The sequence below is a fragment of the Arachis hypogaea genome, chromosome 1 (genome assembly GCF_003086295.3).
Source record: "Arachis hypogaea cultivar Tifrunner chromosome 1, arahy.Tifrunner.gnm2.J5K5, whole genome shotgun sequence".
Classification (NCBI taxonomy): Eukaryota; Viridiplantae; Streptophyta; class Magnoliopsida; order Fabales; family Fabaceae; genus Arachis; species Arachis hypogaea.
The window spans coordinates 77,843,822-77,863,554 of NC_092036.1; the positions used below are offsets into that span (position 1 = coordinate 77,843,822).

A 19,733-nucleotide genomic window follows, 5' to 3' on the forward strand; every position below is an offset into this window, starting at 1 on the left:
CCAGTCAGATTTTGAGAAATCATATTGACTTACTGAGTCAATATTTTGTTCTAAGCCAATATGGCATTCAGAGTATCAATCTCAAGAACTCCTTTCTTTTGAGTCATCCCATTATTTACAGGATTTCTTTCAGAAGTGTACATGGACTGGTTATTTGTAACCATCTCAATGAGTTCCTGGGCTTCTGTAGGGTTTTTCAGATGAAGGAATCCACCAGCAGAATGGTCCAATGACATCTTAGACAATTTAGACAGACCATCATAGAATATGCATATAATGCTCCATTCTGGAAGCATGTCAGAAGGACACCTTTTGGTTAATTGCTTGTATCATTCCCATGCTTCATAGAGGGATTCACCTTCCTTCTGTTTGATGGTTTAGACGTCCACTCTAAGCTTGCTCAGCTTTTGAGGTGGAAAAAATTTGGTCAAGAAAGCGTTGACCAACTTGTCCCAAGAGTTCAGGCTTTCTCGAGGTTGTGAGTCCAATTATGTTCTAGCTCTGTCTCTTACAGCAAAGGAGAAAAGCATAAGTCTGTAGACCTTGGGATCAACCCCATTGGTCTTAACAGCATCACAGATTTGCAAAAATTCAGCTAAGAACTGATGAGGATCTTCCGATGGAAGTCCATGAAACTTGCAATTCTACTGTAATAGAGAAACTAATTGAGGCTTAAACTCAAAATTATTTGCTTCAATTGCAGGAATTGAGATGCTTCTTCCATAGAAGTTGGAAGTTGGTGCAGTATAGTCACCAAGCATCTTCCTTACATCTCTAGCATTGTTGTTGGGTTCGGTTGCCATGTCTACTTCTTTTTCAAAATTCTCCATAAGGTCCTCTCAGGAGTGTTGTGCTTTAGCTTCTCTTAGCTTCTTCTTCAGAGTCCTTTCAGGTTCAGGATCGGCTTCAACAAGAATGTTTTTATCCCTGCTTTTGCTCATATGAAAAAGAAGAGAATAAAAGGGAGTAGTGGAATCCTCTATATCACAGTATAGAGATTCCTTGATGTGTCAGAGGAAAAGGAGTAGAAGAATGAGAAGAGAGAGGAGGTGAGTTCGAAAATTTTTTAGATGAGTGGAGGAGGAATGTTAGCAATTAAATAAAATAAATAGAAAGAGATAAGAGAGAAAGAGTTTTCAAAAATTTTAAAAGAAATAACATGAAATTAGAATTTAAAATAATTAGTTAATTAACAAGATTTTTGAAAAAGGGGTTAGTGATTTTCAAAAATTGGAAGTGGAAAAGTGGTTAGGTGGTTTTGAAAAAGATAAGAAATAGTAATTAGTTGAAAAAGATTTGAAAATAATTTTGAAAATATAAGAAGTTAAAAAATATTTTGAAATCAAAATTTAAAAAGATATGATTGAAAGGATATAGTTGAAAAAGATTTGATTTAAAAAAAAAATATGGTTGAAAAGAAAATTAAAAAGGGAATTAAAAAGATTTGATTTTTAAAATTGATGACTTGACTAACAAGAAACTAAAAGATATGATTCTAGAATTCAAAGATTGAACCTTTCTTAACAAGAAAGTAACAAACTTGAAATTTTTGAATCAAAATATTAATTGTTAGCAAGGATTTTTGAAAATATGGAAAGATAAGATTTTAAAATTATGAATTAAAACATGAAAATTTAAAAAAAAAAATTGAATTTGAAACGAAATTACGTCCCCTGTGTCATGATGGCGTTAAACGCCCAGGATGTTATCCATTCTGGCGTTTAACGCCCAGAATGCTACCTCTTTGGGCATTTAACACCCAGCCACATACCCTGGCTGGCGTTTAACACCAGAATTCCTTCCTTACTGGGCGTTTTTCTAAACGCCCAGCTTTTTCTCTGTGATTCCTCTGCTGTATGTTCTGAATCTTCATTTTTCTATATTATTTACTTGAAAAGAGATATTTTTGGTTTTTGAATTTTTAATGAAGAGAGAGAAAAACAACAAAATAAAATAAAACATAAAAATGCAAGATCAAAACAAGCAATGCATGCAAGGACACTTTGAATGTCAAGATGAACACCAATAACACTTTGAAGACCATGATGAACATCAAGGACATATTTTTGAAACTTTTTAAGAAAAGAAAGATATGCAAGACACCAAACTGAGAAATTTTTAATGTTTAGACACTATGGATTTGAAAATGCATATGAAAAACAGGAAAAGATACAAAACAGGAGAATTTAAAGATCAGAACAAGGAAAATCATCAAGAACAACTTGAAGATCAATGAAGAACACAATGTATGAATTTTTCGAAAACTTAGGAAATTTTGAAAACATGCAATTGACACCAAACTTAGAATTTCACACTACACTCAAATAAGAAACACAAAATTTTTTTTGGTTTTAATGATTTTATTAATTTTTTTTGTATTTTTCGAAAATAAAAATAAAAGCTTAAACATAAAATAAAATTACCCAATCTAAGAAACAAGATGAACCGTCATTTGTCCAAACTCGAACAATACCCGGCAACGGCGCCAAAAACTTGGTGCACAAAATTGTGATCACACTTTTCACAACTCCGCACAACTAACCAGCAAGTGCACTGGGTCGTCCAAGTAATACCTTATGTGAGTAAGGGTCGATCCTACGGAGATTGTCAGTTTGAAGCAAGCTATGGTCATCTTGTAAATCTCAGTCAGGCAGATTCAAATGGTTATGAGATTTTGATAATTAACAGATAAATAAAACATAAAATAAAATAGAGATACTTATGTAATTCATTGGTGGGAATTCTAGATAAGCGTTTGGAGATGCTTTGTTGCTTCTGAACCTCTGCTTCCCTATTGCTTCCATCCAATCATGCGCACTCCCTTCCATGGCAAGCTGTAAGTTGGTGGATCACCGTTGTCAATGGCTACCATCCGTCTTCTCAATGAAAATGGTCCGGCTACGGTTCTTACCGCAGGGCAAATCATCTGTCGGTTTTCACTTGTGTTAGAATAAGATCCATTGATCTTTTTGCGCACTGTCACTGCGCCCAACAGTCGCGAGTTTGAAGCTCATCATAGTCATCCCCTCACAGATCCTACTCGAAATACCACAGACAAGGTTTAGACTTTCTGGATCTCAGGAATGCTGCTAATTATTTCTAGCCTATACCACGAAGGTTCTAATCTCACTGATTTGAATGCTCTGTTATCAAGAGATGCTAGTCAAACACATGGATCAGAGACCCAAGAGAATATAATCCAGCTGACATCCAATGACTACGTTGAACATCATGTAGACCGCTTGTGGTTGTCAGGCACGTGGATCTTGGCAAAGTGAGTACTAAAGATAGTGGGTGATTGTCATGGGTCACCCCTTCAGTCTGACTTAACTGAATTAAGTACAAGAGTATATCTTGGAGAAAAAGTAGGTGTGAATTGAAGGAAAAACAATAGTACTTGCATTAATTCATGAGAAACAGCAGAGCTCCTTACCTTAATCTATGAGGTGTAGAAACTCCACCGTTGAAAATACATAAGAACAAAAGGTCTAGGCATGGCCGAATGGCCAGCCTCCCAAAAGGCATAAGAATTTGAAAACAGAGGAAGAAGACCTGATCAAAGGATCGAAAACTGGTCCAAAGATGAAATACAATAGTCAAAAAGTGCTATTTATACTAAACTAGTAAACTAGGTTTAAAGAAAATGAGTAGATAGTGCAGAAATCCACTTCCGGGACCCACTTGGTGTGTGTTTGGGCTGAGCTTTGAAGCTTTCATGTGCATAGGCCATCCTTGGAGTTAAACGCCAGCTTTGGTGCCAGTTTGGGCGTTTAACACCAGTTTTGGTGCCAGTTCTGGCGTTTTACTCCAGAAAAGGGTTTCTGGTGAGCGTTTGAACACCAGTTTGGGCCATCAAATCTCGGGCAAAGTATGGACTATTATCTATTGCTGGAAAGGTCATGATGTCTACTTTCCAACGCAATTGAGAGTGCACCAATTGGGCTTCTATAGCTCCAGAAAATCTACTTCGAGTGCAGGGAGGTTAGAATCCAACAGCATCTGCAGTCTTTTCTTAGCCTCTGAATTAGATTTTTGCTCAGGTCCCTCAATTTCAGCCAGAAAATACCTAAAATCACAGAAAAATACACAAACTCATAGTAAAGTATAGAAATGTGAATTTTGCATAAAAACTAATAAAAATATACAAAAAAGTAACTAAAACATACTAGAAACTACCTAAAAACAATGCCAAAAAGCGTATAAATTATCTGCCCATCACACACGTAGGAGGCAGAGACCAGCGATGAGGCAGATGACATAGAGAAGCCAAGATGGAGGAAGCAAATAATAGACTGATGATGAATGGATTTTTTTTTGTGGTCTAAAATTTTATAATAAATTCTCGTTGCAAGTATAGTTTCTAAACCAACAATAATTCTTTCATACAAAAATTTGTTTGTCACAAGTAACAAACCCCTAAAAATATAAACTGAAGTATTCAAACGTCGGGTTGTTCTCTATAGGAATTGCAATAAAATGTTCTTGCTATTGGTTATGAAGTATGTTTGGGGTTTTGAGATAATAGACAAGAAATATAAATGGCAAAGGATGTAAACTAGCAAGTAAGAAAGCTCTTCGCAAGGTATGAGAACTAGAAGTTCTATCCTAGTTATCCTTATCAATTGTGATGAGAATTATTCATTACTCCCACTTGGTTAACCTCTAACAATAAAGGAAGGTCAAGTGGAGGAATTAACTTGATATCACAAGTCCTAGCCAAATCTAGATGAAAGACTATCAAGTCAATTAGCAACTTCCAATTATCAATCAACAAAGGAATTAGATAACTCAAGAGGCACCAATTGCTCATCCAAAGCTAAGAGGAACAAAATCTACCTCATAACTAAAAGAAGCATTTCATCAAACACATAAAAGGCAACAAAGGTAAACAACATGAATTGCAAGAATTAAAGAGAGATCTAACTACAAAAGCAAGAGATTAACAATAGAAAGGCAAAACAATTATGAAACAACAAAGAACTTACCAATTGCATTGGGAAGAAATGTAGATCTAAAAGAGAATTCATAAAGCAAAAAGGAAAATTAAAGCAAGAGAAGAAGTAGATCTAGATCTAAAAGATTAACCTAAACCTAATCCCAATTCTAGAGAGAAGAGAGAGCTTCTCTCTCTAGAAAATAACTTTTTCTCCAAAACTAAACTAAACTAAACTAATTGGTAACTAGATGATTCATCCCTTATTAATACTTGGGTTAAATAGCATTAGAAATGAGTTGGATTGGGCCCAAAATGCTTCAGAAATCGCTGGCCATGAGTTGCCTTTAGTGAGTCACATGCGAGCATCGACACGTATGCGTACATCATGCGTACATGTCTCTAAACGTTAGGCAAATATGGAAAAATTTATATCATTTTAAATCCCCGGATGTTAGCTTTACAACGCAATTGGAACTGCCTCATTTGGATCTTTGTATCTCAAGTTATGATCGATTAAGTGCGAAGAGGTCGGGATTAACAATTTTGCGATTCCTTTATTTCTTCATGAGTCCTCCATTTCTACATGCTTTTCCTTCATTTTCTCAATCCAATCTTTGCCTCCTAAACCTGAAATCAGTTAACAAACATATCAAGGCATCTAATGGAATCAAGGTGAATTAGATTTAGCTATTTTAGGACCCAAAAAGCATGTTTTCACTCTTAAGCACAATTAAAGGAGAATTTACAAAATCATGCTATATTAGTGAATAAATGGGAGACAAGTTGACAAAATCCTCTAAATTCAACACAAGATAAACCCTAAAAATAGGGTTTATCAACTGGCAGCACAGAGTAAGGATAGGCTAATAGAGGCACGGAGGAAGGAGAGGCGACCACCGTTGGTTGACCAGCACGGTGCATGAGATTGGAAGGAGAGAGAATCGGTAATGACTGATAAACAAGGTTCTGGAAATTGGACTGATCATCGAACCGCTCTAGTTACTAGTTTATTGATTTACTGGTCTAATCGGTTCAACTGTGGTTCAACTAGAATAATTGTTTTATAATAAAATATAAATAAACACACTAAAATATAATTATAATTTAATATAAACATTAAAATATTATCCAAATTTAAAGTAGTACATTAATTAAAGTCTCATGATCTTTATCAAAATACAAACTCAATTCAATGAGTTAACTTAATTCAATTTATGCTTTTCTTTATTGAATTAAAAACAAAGCTAACCAATTTATGTTAGCATAAAATTTACAAACTTTAACAAAAATTAACAAGATTTAACTAAGATTAACAAAGTTTCAATATAATTTAATAAGGTCAGCACAATAATTAACATGCTTTAACAAAAATTTAACAAAGTTATATAAAAAAAAAATTTGGTGACTGGTGCACAAAACTGACTCTGCACGTTTCGCACAGATAGACTGGCAAGTATACCAAGTCGTCCAAGTAATACCTCAGGTGAGTGAGGGTCAATCCCACGGAGATTGTTGATTTGAGAAAGCAATGGATACCTATATGAAAACGCATAAAACAGAATAATTAAATAAAACGTTACTGGATAGGTGTGAAATCAATGGTATGGGAACGGTTGAGACTTCGGAAATGCTTCTTCCTTCTGGATCAACTTTTCTCACCATCTACTCCAACTTCTAATTGATTCATTCCATGGCATGCTGTATATGATTAATGCCGTGTTAGCGGTCATTAATCTCCTCTGCTTCAGATCAAATGCCGGGTCAGTGGTTATCCAATATGAACGGGGTGAAGCACTAACAGTCCATTCCCTTGGTGATCCTACTCAAAACGCCACAGACAAGGTCGGATCTTCTATATCAGAGAACACTGCTCCTTTGGTTCTAGCCTATATGACAAAAGCCCTAATCGCCCCGCACCTTGGCTGAGCTGATGTCTCGAGAAGTCCTCAATGAAGCCGTAGATTAGCCGTCTAAATGATGTATAATCAAGCTGGTGGTTCAATACTATCCCATCAAGGACTTGCAAGAACCCATGTGGAATTGGGATGACGGTCAAGTTACACTCCCAATCCATTAGGATGACGAACGAAGATACATCTTAGAATAGAATCAAGCATAAGCTGAAATAGAATAGTGATATTATTAATTCTTAAGAATCAGCAGAGCTCCTAACCTTAATCTTAGGAGATTAGTGACTCATACTGTACATAGAATAGTATTCGAATGTAAGATATGCTAGAGAGAGATTGGCAGAACCCCAAACTAAGGTGATCTTCTCCTATATATACTAATCTGATAACTAAGAATTACAAAAATAAGATAAACTAGTCCTATAGTGTGAAAATCCACTTTTGGGCCCCCTTGGTGAGTGGTTCGGCTGAGTTTGAATACAATCCACGGGCTAGTGCTCCCTTCTGGGTGTCCAACGCTAGCTTTGGACTCCTAAATGGGCGTTGGATGCCAGAACTAGGGCTGGTAGCTGGCATTAAACACCTGTTTTGAGCCTTCATTTCCAAAGTAAAGTATGGACTATTATATATTTCTGGAAAGCTCTGAATGTTACCTTTCCATAGTTGCTAAGAGCGCACCATTTGGACTTTTGTAGAATCCAAAAATATGAATTTTCCACTAAAACCTATGAAGATATAGTAAAACTTAAACAAAACATAATGAAAACTATATGAAAATGATGCCAAAAAGCGTATAAAATATCCGCTCATCACCGACTCACAAATATAGTACATATATAGGAAATAAAAGAATATACACTAACAAATATTTATTCGTTTTTATCAAATCATGAAAAAAGGACAAAACATACATCCAAAATAGTATGAATATATAACCAATTAAGGTTTTATTTTTAAACTAGTTATGAAACTATATTTGAAATTTAATGGTGTAAAAAAAAGATTGGTGTGAAAAATAAAAGCACTGCATCAAAATATATATAAAGCTTATTGCCTAAAATGTCAAATTTGGGCAAACCCATCATATAGGTGCACGTTTATCAATAACTCATATAATAGATGGAGTAATAGAAAATTATGTAATCCAAAGAAAAGATAAAAGTTCCACCCTTTGTCCAAATAAAAAAGAAGGCCCATTTTAAAATACAAAATGTCAAAACCCTAATTCACTAAAAGAGTAAAAGTAAAAGTTATGTGCCGTCACCTAGTAATGCAAAGTGAGTAGAAGGCACATTCTTCATCACTCCATCTTCTATTATAGTTTTAGTGTTTAACTCTTTAAGATTCTCATCTCTAATTTTATTTTATCTCTCATCACTATCTTACTGTTATTCCCATTTTTCTTGTTTACATCTTCTCATTTTGCTTCTCTGCTTTGGGTTTCTATTTGGAACGAAAATAACATTGTGTTTACTTCTTTTTCTTAAAAAAAAAAACTGAAAATGGCCAAGATAACTGTGCTGGAGATTACACCGGTGGACGACAAAGAAAACAGAGCTGACTGGATGGAATTACTGGCCACCTTTTTATTCTTCTCGGTTTTTTGTCTCTAAAGATTAAAAATAGATATAAAAGGCACAATTTGGATTAATTTTTAAAAATCGGCCGATTTTTGTTACGCCAAATGGTGCTGGGCCAAAAGTAGGTTAGGAATTTTTTCCAAAACAAGATAGGCGTTGCAAGTATAGTCCCAAACCCACAATCAACCAACACTAAAGTTTGAATTCAAAGATGTCTCTATTCAAAATCAATTCAATTCCAGGAGCTTTCAATTCCCGGGTCGTCTCCCAAGGACACTTGAGACTAATGATTGTATAATTCCGGTTGTGATACTCAAGGGGATTTTCAATGAAGAGATGAATATATAAAGAAATAAAAGAACATTCAAAATTGTAATAAATGAACTAATAAAGGAATTAAAGAACTAACTATGTAATATAAACAAGTAAGGTATGAAAAGGATTGATGCAAATGTATGTAAATGATTTAAAGCATAAATAGAATCTTGGCTTGGAATGAGCTAAGGGTCTTTTCCTTGTTGAAACCATAACTATGACAATTAGAATGGATTAATCTCACTTGGTTAACCCTCACATTAAAGAGTAAGTTAAATGAGCATAAGTGTTCTTAACCCACAAATCCTAACTTGCTTGCTAATAACCTTAGCAACAAATTAGCGTTAATGGGAACAAGAACAATTAACAATCCAAAAATTGCCACTAAATGTTGGACATTCCAACTTTTGGAACCATATTGCTCATTTTTCCCAAGCCAAGAGATAGAAAATTATCCCATAATCATAATTGACATTTTGTCAAACACTTGGTGGGCAAACACACGAAACATGGGGAAAATGAGAAAATGCTTGAAACTAAGAGCAATAAATAATCTCAATCAACAATAATAACTCAAACAAGTATATAACAATCATCAATCATCAAATCATCAACAAAAATTCAAAATGGCAAAAAGGAGATATAATTGAACGATAACTTCAACTACAAGAAAGAGTGTGAAAAAATGTAACTATAAAGAGTAGTAATAAAGAGATACATACAATAGAAACTAGCAAAATCCAAGATCAAAAAATAGAAATGGCACTTGAATGTAAAACCCTAATATAAACCCTAATAGTGTTGAGAGAAAACTTAGAGAAAAACTAACTACAAAACTTCCTACTACTACTCCTAAAACTATCCTAATGTTATCCTATAGTATGCTATGATTTTTCCCCTTCATTATGAGCTATTGGCTTCAGAAATGGGCCTCCAATCCATCAAAATTGTGAGTCACGTGCATTTTTAATGAAGGCATGTGTACGTACCTGTGCGTATGCACAGGCGTGTGCGCACGCACACACTCTGCCAAAATCTCTATCTGTGCGTTCACACAAGAGGCTGTGCGCACGCACACTAGGCGATGCTCTGAATGGTCGCGCGACGTGTAAGATGCTGCTCACACGCACGCTTTGCTCTGCTTTGATGCCTGTGCGTACGCACGCAGGTCTGTGCGTATGCATACATCGCTTTACTCTTCTCCTTTGATTCTTCATGCTTCCTCCTCTTTGCATGCCCTTCTTCCATTCTCTCTAAGTCATTCCTACCTTATACATCTGAAATCACTCACAAACAACATCAAGGCATCGAATGGAAGGCGAATGGGATAAAATTGATCAAATTAGGCATAAAAGAGCATGCTTTCATAATAAGGTACAATTTAGGAGGAAAGCTCAAAAGCATGCTATTTAAGGGAATAAGTGCAAGTTTATATGATGAAATCCATTCATTTTCAACCAAAAATCATCATCAAATATGGATTCATCACCAAACCAACCAATTTCTGGCCAATTTTACGGTTCTCCAGTAGTTTTTTTATTGGCGATTTCTCTAATAACTGAATCAGAAATGCCAATAATTCCCGATCGGACTCGTTCAACCAATTAGTCCGGTCCAATTTTCATAATATTGTTGATAAGTGAGTGACATATTGACATTGGGGAGGGGTGCCGAGGGTGTCCTTGCTGGGGTAGGAAATTATTAGGGGTTTTTTATTTTTTTATTTTTTAGATTTCAAAAAAACTTTGTATAGTAACTTTTTAATAAAAATATTTGACCTAGTCCAGATTTTTAAAACCACTTGAATAATCGATTCCTCCAAAATCCCATATGGGTCAAACCAGGTCGCACCAGATCTGGAGCATCAAGATTTGATAGTCAAATCAGCCCAGTTTGGTGGCTACATGATCGGTTTTTCAGCTCATCAACCTAATCGATCTAGTTTTTATAACTATGACTTTGGGTATTACTTTTTTAGTGATTAAACAAACCTAAACAACAACCAAAAACACTAAGAGTAAGAGATTTGCTCCTTGACAACAATCTTGCCTAAATCTGACCTGGGTAGCAACCACTCCGTATACGGAAGAGCATGCCGAACATCATGCATTGCCATAAAATCAGCAAGAGCATTAGTAGTACGCTAAATTAATGTCAGACTCACTTTCCAACTCCTATTCCAAAAGTCAAGGATCTTGTCAACGATGTTAAGGTTATCACACGCTAAATTCTAATCAATTGTGTAAAATTCTAATTAAATAAAAAATTAAATAAATAATCAATTAAATATGGACCGACGGGGTGAGAAAATTTAGAATAATAATTTGGACATTTAAATATGATATTTGAATTCGGAGTATTTTTTCGAGTGAAAAAATATACTTTTCTGTAGAAAAATGCATAAGGACGCATATTGAAAATTTAATCGCTAGTACTAGCTTAGACTGTCCAATATTGTGAGTAAGAAAATTAAGCATGAGTCATAGAAATTTAGAACAGTAGAAGTTATAATCTGGAGAAGTAAAAATACTTGAAATGCGAATTAAAACACCAATCTTAAAGGTTTTGGCCCAAAATTAGGCCAATGGACCAAACCAAGTGAACCGGACTCAAGTGGACCCAAGCCGACATATATTTACCCTAACTTAACCCACAATTCAGCATCTTCTTTCCTATTTCCATTTAGTTCCACAGATTGAGAGAAGAGAGTGAGAGAGAAGAACACAAACCCTAACTTCTTGAACTTCAATCCACCATAACTTCCTATCCGGAGCTCTGATTTACAAGCCGTTTGCGGCTATGCGAAGCTCTTGTTGATCTCTTTGATTTTATCTAGGTATTATGATGAGTATCTTGAATTTCCATACCCAGTTTTATTTTCCCCTTTTAATTTGTGTTTTGGTTGGGTTTTCAAGAAATCTTGTGATTTTAGTTATTCAGGGTGCTCTAGTATGAGCTATTGGTGGTTTTTATCACCAATTTTAGTGGGAAAAAATAAGCCACTTTTTTCTTTTGTTTATGAAGTTCTATAAAATCCTAGAGTTTGAGTATTGTGTGCATTATGTGAAAAATAGTGTAGATTCAATATTGAAAGCATTGGATTGATCATTGGTGGTGCTTGAGCTTGTGGAGATGTTCTTGAAATTTGAACTTGGTGGACTTCAAGTTTAAGAGTTTGGTTTTGACTTCATTAAGGTACGATTTAAGTTTTATTTAAATATCATGTAATGTGACATGAAATTCTAGACCAGATGTCCATAGGAATAGGATTGAATTGCATGATTGTTTGAAATTAAAATGTTGTAATTGATGAGTTGTTAGATTTAAATTGTGAACGATGATTAACTGTTTATGAGTTATTAATTGAAATTGATGAAATTGATGAGTTGATGAATTGGAATGTGAGAATATAATGTGAAAATATGCTTGGGTTGGTAGTTATTGAAGGATGATGGAGATTGTTGGAATGAATGGTTAGGTTTGAAATTGAGTTGATGATTATGTAATTGAGTGTATGAAAATTGTTGCTAAATAATTGGACTAGAGGAATTATTGATAATGAATATTAATGAGAATTGAAATGGAGTATGAAGTTATGGTTTGCTTGATAATGAGCGTGATAAGTGAATAGAAATTGGATTAATTAGGCTTAGAATGGTGAGGATTTGATGATTGAATGTTTGGAAGGCTTAAAAATGGTAAGGAAGTGTCTCGAATTAACATGAGTTGGTGAATTGGTCAAAATAAATGTTTAGGTAAATTTGGTAAAAACCTAATTTTAACCAACTTTGGCAAGCCACAACTTGGTCCTCGGAGTTTCAAATTGAGTGAACTTTGTTTCAAATTGAAGATAATTACGAGAGCCTTAAAACGGTATGAGGATGAGGGGAATTGGAGTTTTGTAGAGAAAGTTATGAACGTTGAAAATTTGGTATAAAAAAACTCTGTAATGTTGCAGAAAAGCAGAATTTCTGATTTCTGTGCCCACGCACCATATGGTGCGCATGCACGAAACAAAAGATTGGAAGTGCTCGTGCATACGCACGAGGGGTGCGCATACACACCCTGGGATTTTTACAAGTTGTGCGTACGCGCACTATGATGCGTATGCACACGCTGCGAATTTGTTCTAGTGCGTGCATACGCACAGTAATGATGCGTACGCACAAGTCCTGCTTTTCACACAAAACTCTATTTTTTAACTGTTTGACCTTTTTGGCAAGCTTATAAATTTTCATAACCCTTATTTATGGTTCGATAGCTAGCTTTCAGGCCTTAGAAAGAGTGCGAACACATTGAGGGAGTTAGATTGATATTAAAGAATATTGAGAAGTGAAGAATTTAATTGATGATGAGTTAATATTGATGAATGATTATGACAATGAGACTGGGGATGATGAGGATGATTATGATAATGAGATATATTGATGATTGATTGTGATTATGAAATGAAGTGGGGTATAGAATGAATTCAATAACAGAATGAGGTTTGATTGAGATGTACCTTCCTGGGCAGATGCAGTAGTATCATTCTACTTACTCTGAGATGTGGGGAAGTATAATTGCCTGGGTAGATACAGTGGTGTGATTCCACTTGCTCCAGGTTATGGTTTGAGTTTCCTAAGATAGATGTAGTGGTTCGCCTCCACTTGCTCTTGGTTGAGAATGATATGTAATTTAAAACTTTATCTAAGTCATGAATTTTCCTGGGTAGATGCAGTGGATCGACTCTACTTGCTCCAGGTTGAGATTTGAGATTCTATTGACCCTTCGTCGCAAGATGTGGCCGGATACCTTTCCAGACGTTCCTCCTTGAAGATGTAAAATTCCTCTTGGTAGATGCGTGCACGATGGAACTGTCCAGGGTTAGCTACCGCACATGTCGGGTTGGCTGTATAATCGACAAACGAGCTCATTAGCCATAGGGTAGGCATGCATCATTTGCATTTGTTTGATTTTGTTTAGGTTTGATTACTTGTCATGGTTTACTTAATTGTACGTATTAAATATCTATATGCTAATTGTCTTATCTGGATTTACTTGTGTATTCCTTGTATTACTTTATATGTGTTTGTATATTTTGAGAGGTCCCTCATGTTAGTGTTGGTTGACGCTGAGGACTGTCTTTGATGAGATGATTTTTAGCTTCCTGGGTAGATGTAGTGGCTCATCCCACTTGCTCTGAATGGAGATATGATGAGTTGATTTAGAAGTTTAGAATTTGAACTATCTGAGGGTTGTTCCATTGGACTGTTGAAATGTTATGGTGAATTGTGAAAATTAATGAGATAAGAGTGTTAGATTAGAATCTCTTAAGTTAGTTGCCTGAATTACGGATTAGAAAGAGCCTAGGAATGGAAATGAATTGGGTGGAAGTTTAAGATTGCTTAGTGAATTTTCTGCTACTTTATATTGTATTTATTTGGTATTTTTACCGTACTGGAAACCCATGGGTCGGGAGTTCTCATTCTGTATATATCTACTACTTTTCAGATGCAGGTTTTGGTGCTCCGTGATGAGCTGAAGTCATACTGGAAGCTGGCAAAGTGATCTTATGCTCCGTTTTATATTTTGCTTAGATTTCTCTCCTCCTTTATTTTGGAAAACTTTATGATGTATATTTACTTCTTTTTGGAACTTGCCTATAGAGGCTTTGATGTATTTGGGAGAGATAGAAAATACTATTGTCAACTGCTTTTGTTATTGTAACCCTAGCTGACCTAAACTTCGTAGGTCATGACTAGCGGCTATTATACTTATGCTCATATATATTCTGTCTAAACTCTATTCTTTCTTTATGTTTTATTCTACCATGTTTATCCGAATGCTTCTCATCGATATGCATGTATGTTATGCTAGAAATTTTCTTAAGTTTTTTTTAGGCTTCTCGGTTAATAATTTCCTCTATTAATTATGTATATACATATCAACTTCACCTTGAGTCGTACCACCTTATTATCATTGACTTATGACTCGAGGATAAAAATTTGCATATTAGGATATTACAAATTGCTTGGAATGCCTCAAAACAATCTCTCTCACAAATGAATTCTCTAAACCCACAATCCCAAGCCAAACAAAGGCCACAAAAAATACCAAACAACTCACATCGCACAATGGAACCCATAAGGATAGCACCTGAAGAACTTTTAATCCAGTTGTCCAAATTATCCCGAAGAATACAACCAAACCCAGGTATATTTTAAGAGACCAAGATACTAGCATCACAATTTAATTTGACCATAGAAGGAGGAAGAGGAATCCAAGAGAAAGAAATAGAGTTATGATTTATATGTATGTCAGAATCAAAAGCTTCTCCAAAACTCTTGGTTGATTGCTTAATTAAAAACACAACCTTTAAAGTGTCCCAAGTTTCATTTCAGTTGAACATATCATTATTATAGTCTCCTCAAATCCACCAAAGCGTAGCCGAGAAGAGGTATTCATAAGCACTAGTATTACGCAGGTTCCAGTTATAGAAGTTCATGGTGAGATCATCTCATGTTTGGCCAATGCCCAGGTGATTCCACACATCTTGAGCTTTAACGCAATCCCTAAGACAATGAAAAATATCCTCTTCTAATAGAGTGCACCGAAGACAAATTGCAGAACCAGCCAGACCTCTGCGAAGCCGAAGCCAGCTAGTTAGCGGGGCATTGTGAATACCAAGCCACATAAGAAGTTTAATTTTTTCTGGAACTCGCAATCGCCAAAGCCAAAGATAGTTATCATTAGGATTCCACGCAATTTTCTATTACAAAAACTAAGAGTAATCACTCTTAGTTGAATAGTCCTTATTACTAGAACTATACCATATCCATCCAAGGTCGGTTGCACCGTGCCACACAAAGAAGATATTAGACAACTTTAGTTTAAAATCTCCATCAATGGGAGTACATAGAACATTCCAATTCCACTGGTCAAGAGATCAAACATCCCCCACCTTTAAGGTTGTGTCTGTAAAATGAACAAAAGGAATAAATATGATGAGACAACCGATTGGGTGCCAAGAATCAAACCAAAAGGATTGATCAAGAGAACCAGTACTTTAAGCCAGCCCACCCTGCATCACTCTCTTAGTATTCATGATATCTCGCCAAAATCCAAAAGCATTAATTGGGACCGTTGCCTCTAGAATAAAATCATGCAACACATATTGATGAACCTAAACTCTGACCCAAAGCTTATAAGAGCTATGAAGGAGTTTCCACAAAAGCATACCCATTAAGGCCAGGTTCACACATCTCGTATCTCTAACATCCAAACCACTGAACTTGCAGAGGGTAATAACTGTCTCCCACTTAACAACATTTAAGCATATTTCATCTATTTTTCCTTTTCAAAGAAAAGTCTACATTACAGCATCAATTTTCTTGCAAAAAGGGGTGGGAAAAAGAGAGACTTACATTTCATAAATAGGTAATGCAAAAGCCACAAATTTAATTAGACAAAGTCTATCTGCTTTATTGAGAAGCTGACCCTTCCAATTTGCCAATCTAGGCTTGATTCTATTCAAAGCATCCGCAAATCTGGCTCTAGAAGTTCTGGGGTGCTCAATGTTTATCGCTAAGTATTTCTCAGATCATTAGTCAATTAAATCTGAGAAACTCTAGTCAATACCTATCTTCAACTATTAAAGACACTCTTGGAACATAAAGCTTTTGGTTTCTCAAGATTTATCTTCATACTTGAAGCCTTACAAAAAAGATCCATAGATCACATGATGTTCTAAATTTGAGACCCGCTAGCCTTGCAAAATAAGAGAAAATCATATGCAAACATGAGGTGGGACAACCGAAGACCTCCCCGAGAGACGGCCACAGCTTTCCAATCACCAAAACTAACTTGGGATTCAATAAAAGTAGCCAACCTCTCTGTACAGATGACAAAGAGGTAAGGTGACATGGGATTTTCCTATCTAAGACCCCTCCAAAGATGAAACTCTTCTAATTTAGCATAATTCCATAAGATGGATAGATATGATGCCTTTACACAATTCCAAATCAAGTTGATAATCGCCTGAGAGAATCCAAAACTAGCAAGAAAATCCTCAAGAAAACCTCAATCAACACTGTCATACGCCTTCTCTATGTTAATCTTAAAGGCAATGGCACCTTTCTTCCTCTTAAGAAAATGAATCATCTCTTAAGCTACAATAATATTATTCAAAGCACCTCTACCATGAATAAAGCCCCTTTGAGTTGGGCTAATGATCTCCTCTAAAAACAGTCGCAACTTGGTGATAATCTTGGGGATAAGAACAATAAACATTTCCACAAAGGAGTCACTCAAGGGACCACCAAGAAAAGCAATCTGATCAGAGTTCCAAACTACTTGCCCTACAACATCCCAATAATGCCTGTAAACCATCCAGGCCAGGAGCTTTCAAAGGGCTCAAACTATCCACAGTTTTCTTGACTTCCAAAAAAGATACTGGCTGAGTAAGATAATCACAAGCAATCTGACTAAGTGATGAGCGGATAATTTATACGCTTTTTGGTGTTGTTTTTAGGTAGTTTTTAGTAGGATCTAGCTACTTTTAGGGATGTTTTTATTAGTTTTTATGAAAAATTCACATTTCTGGACTTTACTATGAGTTTGTGTGTTTTTCTGTGATTTTAGGTATTTTCTGGCTAAAATTGGGGGACTTGAGCAAAAATCTGATAGGAGGCTGACAAAGGACTGCTGATGCTGTTGGATTCTGACCTCCCTGCACTCAAAATATATTTTCTGGAGCTACAGAACCCAAAATGGCGCGCTCTCAATTACGTTGAAAAGTAGACATCTAGGGCTTTCCATCAATATATAATAGTTTATACTTTATTCGAGCTTAGATGACGCAAAATGGCATTCAACGCCAGCTCCATGCTGCATTCTGGAGTAAAACGCCAGAAACACGTCACAAACCGGAGTTAAAGCTCAAGCTCAGCCCAAGCACACGCCAAAGTGGGCCCCGGAAGTGGATTTTTGCACTAAGACTTATTTCTGTAAACTCTAGTAACTAGTTTAGTATAAATAGAACTTTTTACTATTGTAGTCTTGTCTTTGGATGGATCTTTAATCAGTGTATGCGATTTTAGACCTTCATGGGGGCTGGCCATTCGGCCATGCCTGGGCCATCACTTATGTATTTTCAATGGTGGAGTTTCTACACACCATAGATTAAGGTGTGGAGCTCTGTTGTTCCTCGAGTATTAATGCAATTACTATTATTCTTCTATTCAATTTAGCTTAGTCTTGTTCTAAGATATTCGCTGCACTTCAACATGATGAATGTGATTATCCGTGACACTCATCATCATTCTCACCTATGAACGTGTGCTTGACAACCACTTCCGTTATACCTTAGATTGAGCGCGTATCTCTTGGATTTCTTACTTAGAATCTTTGTAGTATAAGCTACAATTATTGGCGGCCATTCCTAAGATCCAGAAAGTCTAAACCTTGTATGTGGTATTCCGAGTAGGATCTGAGATGGGATGAATGTGACGAGCTTCAAACTCGCGAGTGTTGGGCGTAGTGACAGACGCAAAAGAATCACTGGATTCTATTCCGACATGATCGAGAACCGACAGATGATTAGCCGTGCTATGACAGAGCATTTGGACCATTTTCACTGAGAGGATGGGAAGTAGCCATTGACAACAGTGACGCCCTACATACAGCTTGCCATAGAAAGGAGTAAGAATGATTGGATGAAAGCAGTAGGAAAGCAGAGATTCAAAAGGAACAAAGCATCTCCATACACTTGTCTGAAATTCCCACCAATGATTTACATAAGTATCTCTATCTCTATTTTATGCTTTAGTTATCCTAATTTTCAAAAACCATCATAACCATTTGAATCCGCCTAACTGGGATTTACAAGATGACCATAGCTTGCTTAATACCAACAATCTCCGTGGGATCGACCCTTACTCACGTAAGGTATTACTTGGACGACCCAGTGCACTTGCTGGTTAGTTGTGTGAAGTTGTGACAAAGTGTGATTCATGTTTGAGAGCTCCAAGTCTTTGGCGCCATTGTTGATGATCACAATTTCGTGCACCACGTTTTTGGCGCCCTTGCCGGGGATTGTTTGAGTTTGGACAACTGACAGTTCATCTTGTTGCTCAGATTAGGTAATTTTCTTTTAATTTTCTTTTCAAAAAGTTTTCAAAAATCTTTCAAAATTTTCTTCTTTTTTTCGTTTTTCCAAAATATAACTTTTGAAAAAATCCAAAAAATTTTATAAAAAAATCATAAAATCAAAAAATATTTTGTGTTTCTTGTTTGAGTTTAATGTCAATTTTTAAGTTTGGTGTCAATTGCATGTTTTTAAAATTTATGCATTCTTTTCAAAAAAAAAAACTCATGCATGGTGTTCTTCATGATCTTCAAGTTGTTCTTGACAAGTCTTCTTGTTTGATCTTTAAATTTTCTCGTTTTGTGTTTTTTTTTGTTGTTTTTCATATGCATTTTTGCATTCATAGTGTCTAAGCATGAAAAATTTCTAAGTTTGGTGTCTTGCATGTTTTTCCTTTCTTGAAAATTTTTCAAAAATAAGTCTTGATGTTCATCTTGATCTTCAAAGTGTTCTTGGTGTTCATCTTAACATTCATAGTGTTCTCGCATGCATCATTGGTTTTGATCCAAAATTTTCATGTTTTGGGTCATATTTGTGTTTTTCTCTCTCCTCATTAAAAATTCAAAAAATAAAAAATATCTTTTCCTTATTTTACTAAAAAATTCAAAATCTTTAGGTTGACTTAGTCAAAAAATTTTTAAAATTAGTTGTTTCTTGTTAGTCAAGTCAAGATTTTATTTTTAAAAATCCTATCTTTTCAAAATCTTTTTCAAAAATCAAATCTTTTTTTTACTTTTTCAAAAATCAAATCCTATCTTTCCTTAAGATTTTTGAAAATTTTTAAAATTGATTTCAAAATCTTTTTCTTAATTTTATTTCATAATTTTCGAAAACTTTACTAACAATCAATGTGATTGATTTAAAAA

General features: G+C 35.4%; 1 non-coding gene across 1 annotated transcript; it reads left to right on the forward strand.

The window, feature by feature from the left end:
• The first annotated feature begins 290 nt into the window (after nucleotides 1-290).
• LOC112715363 (small nucleolar RNA R71) lies at nucleotides 291-398 on the forward strand. Its single transcript, XR_003159655.1, has one exon. It is a non-coding gene; the product is annotated as a small nucleolar RNA R71 (small nucleolar RNA).
• Nucleotides 399-19,733: the final 19,335 nt, after the last annotated feature.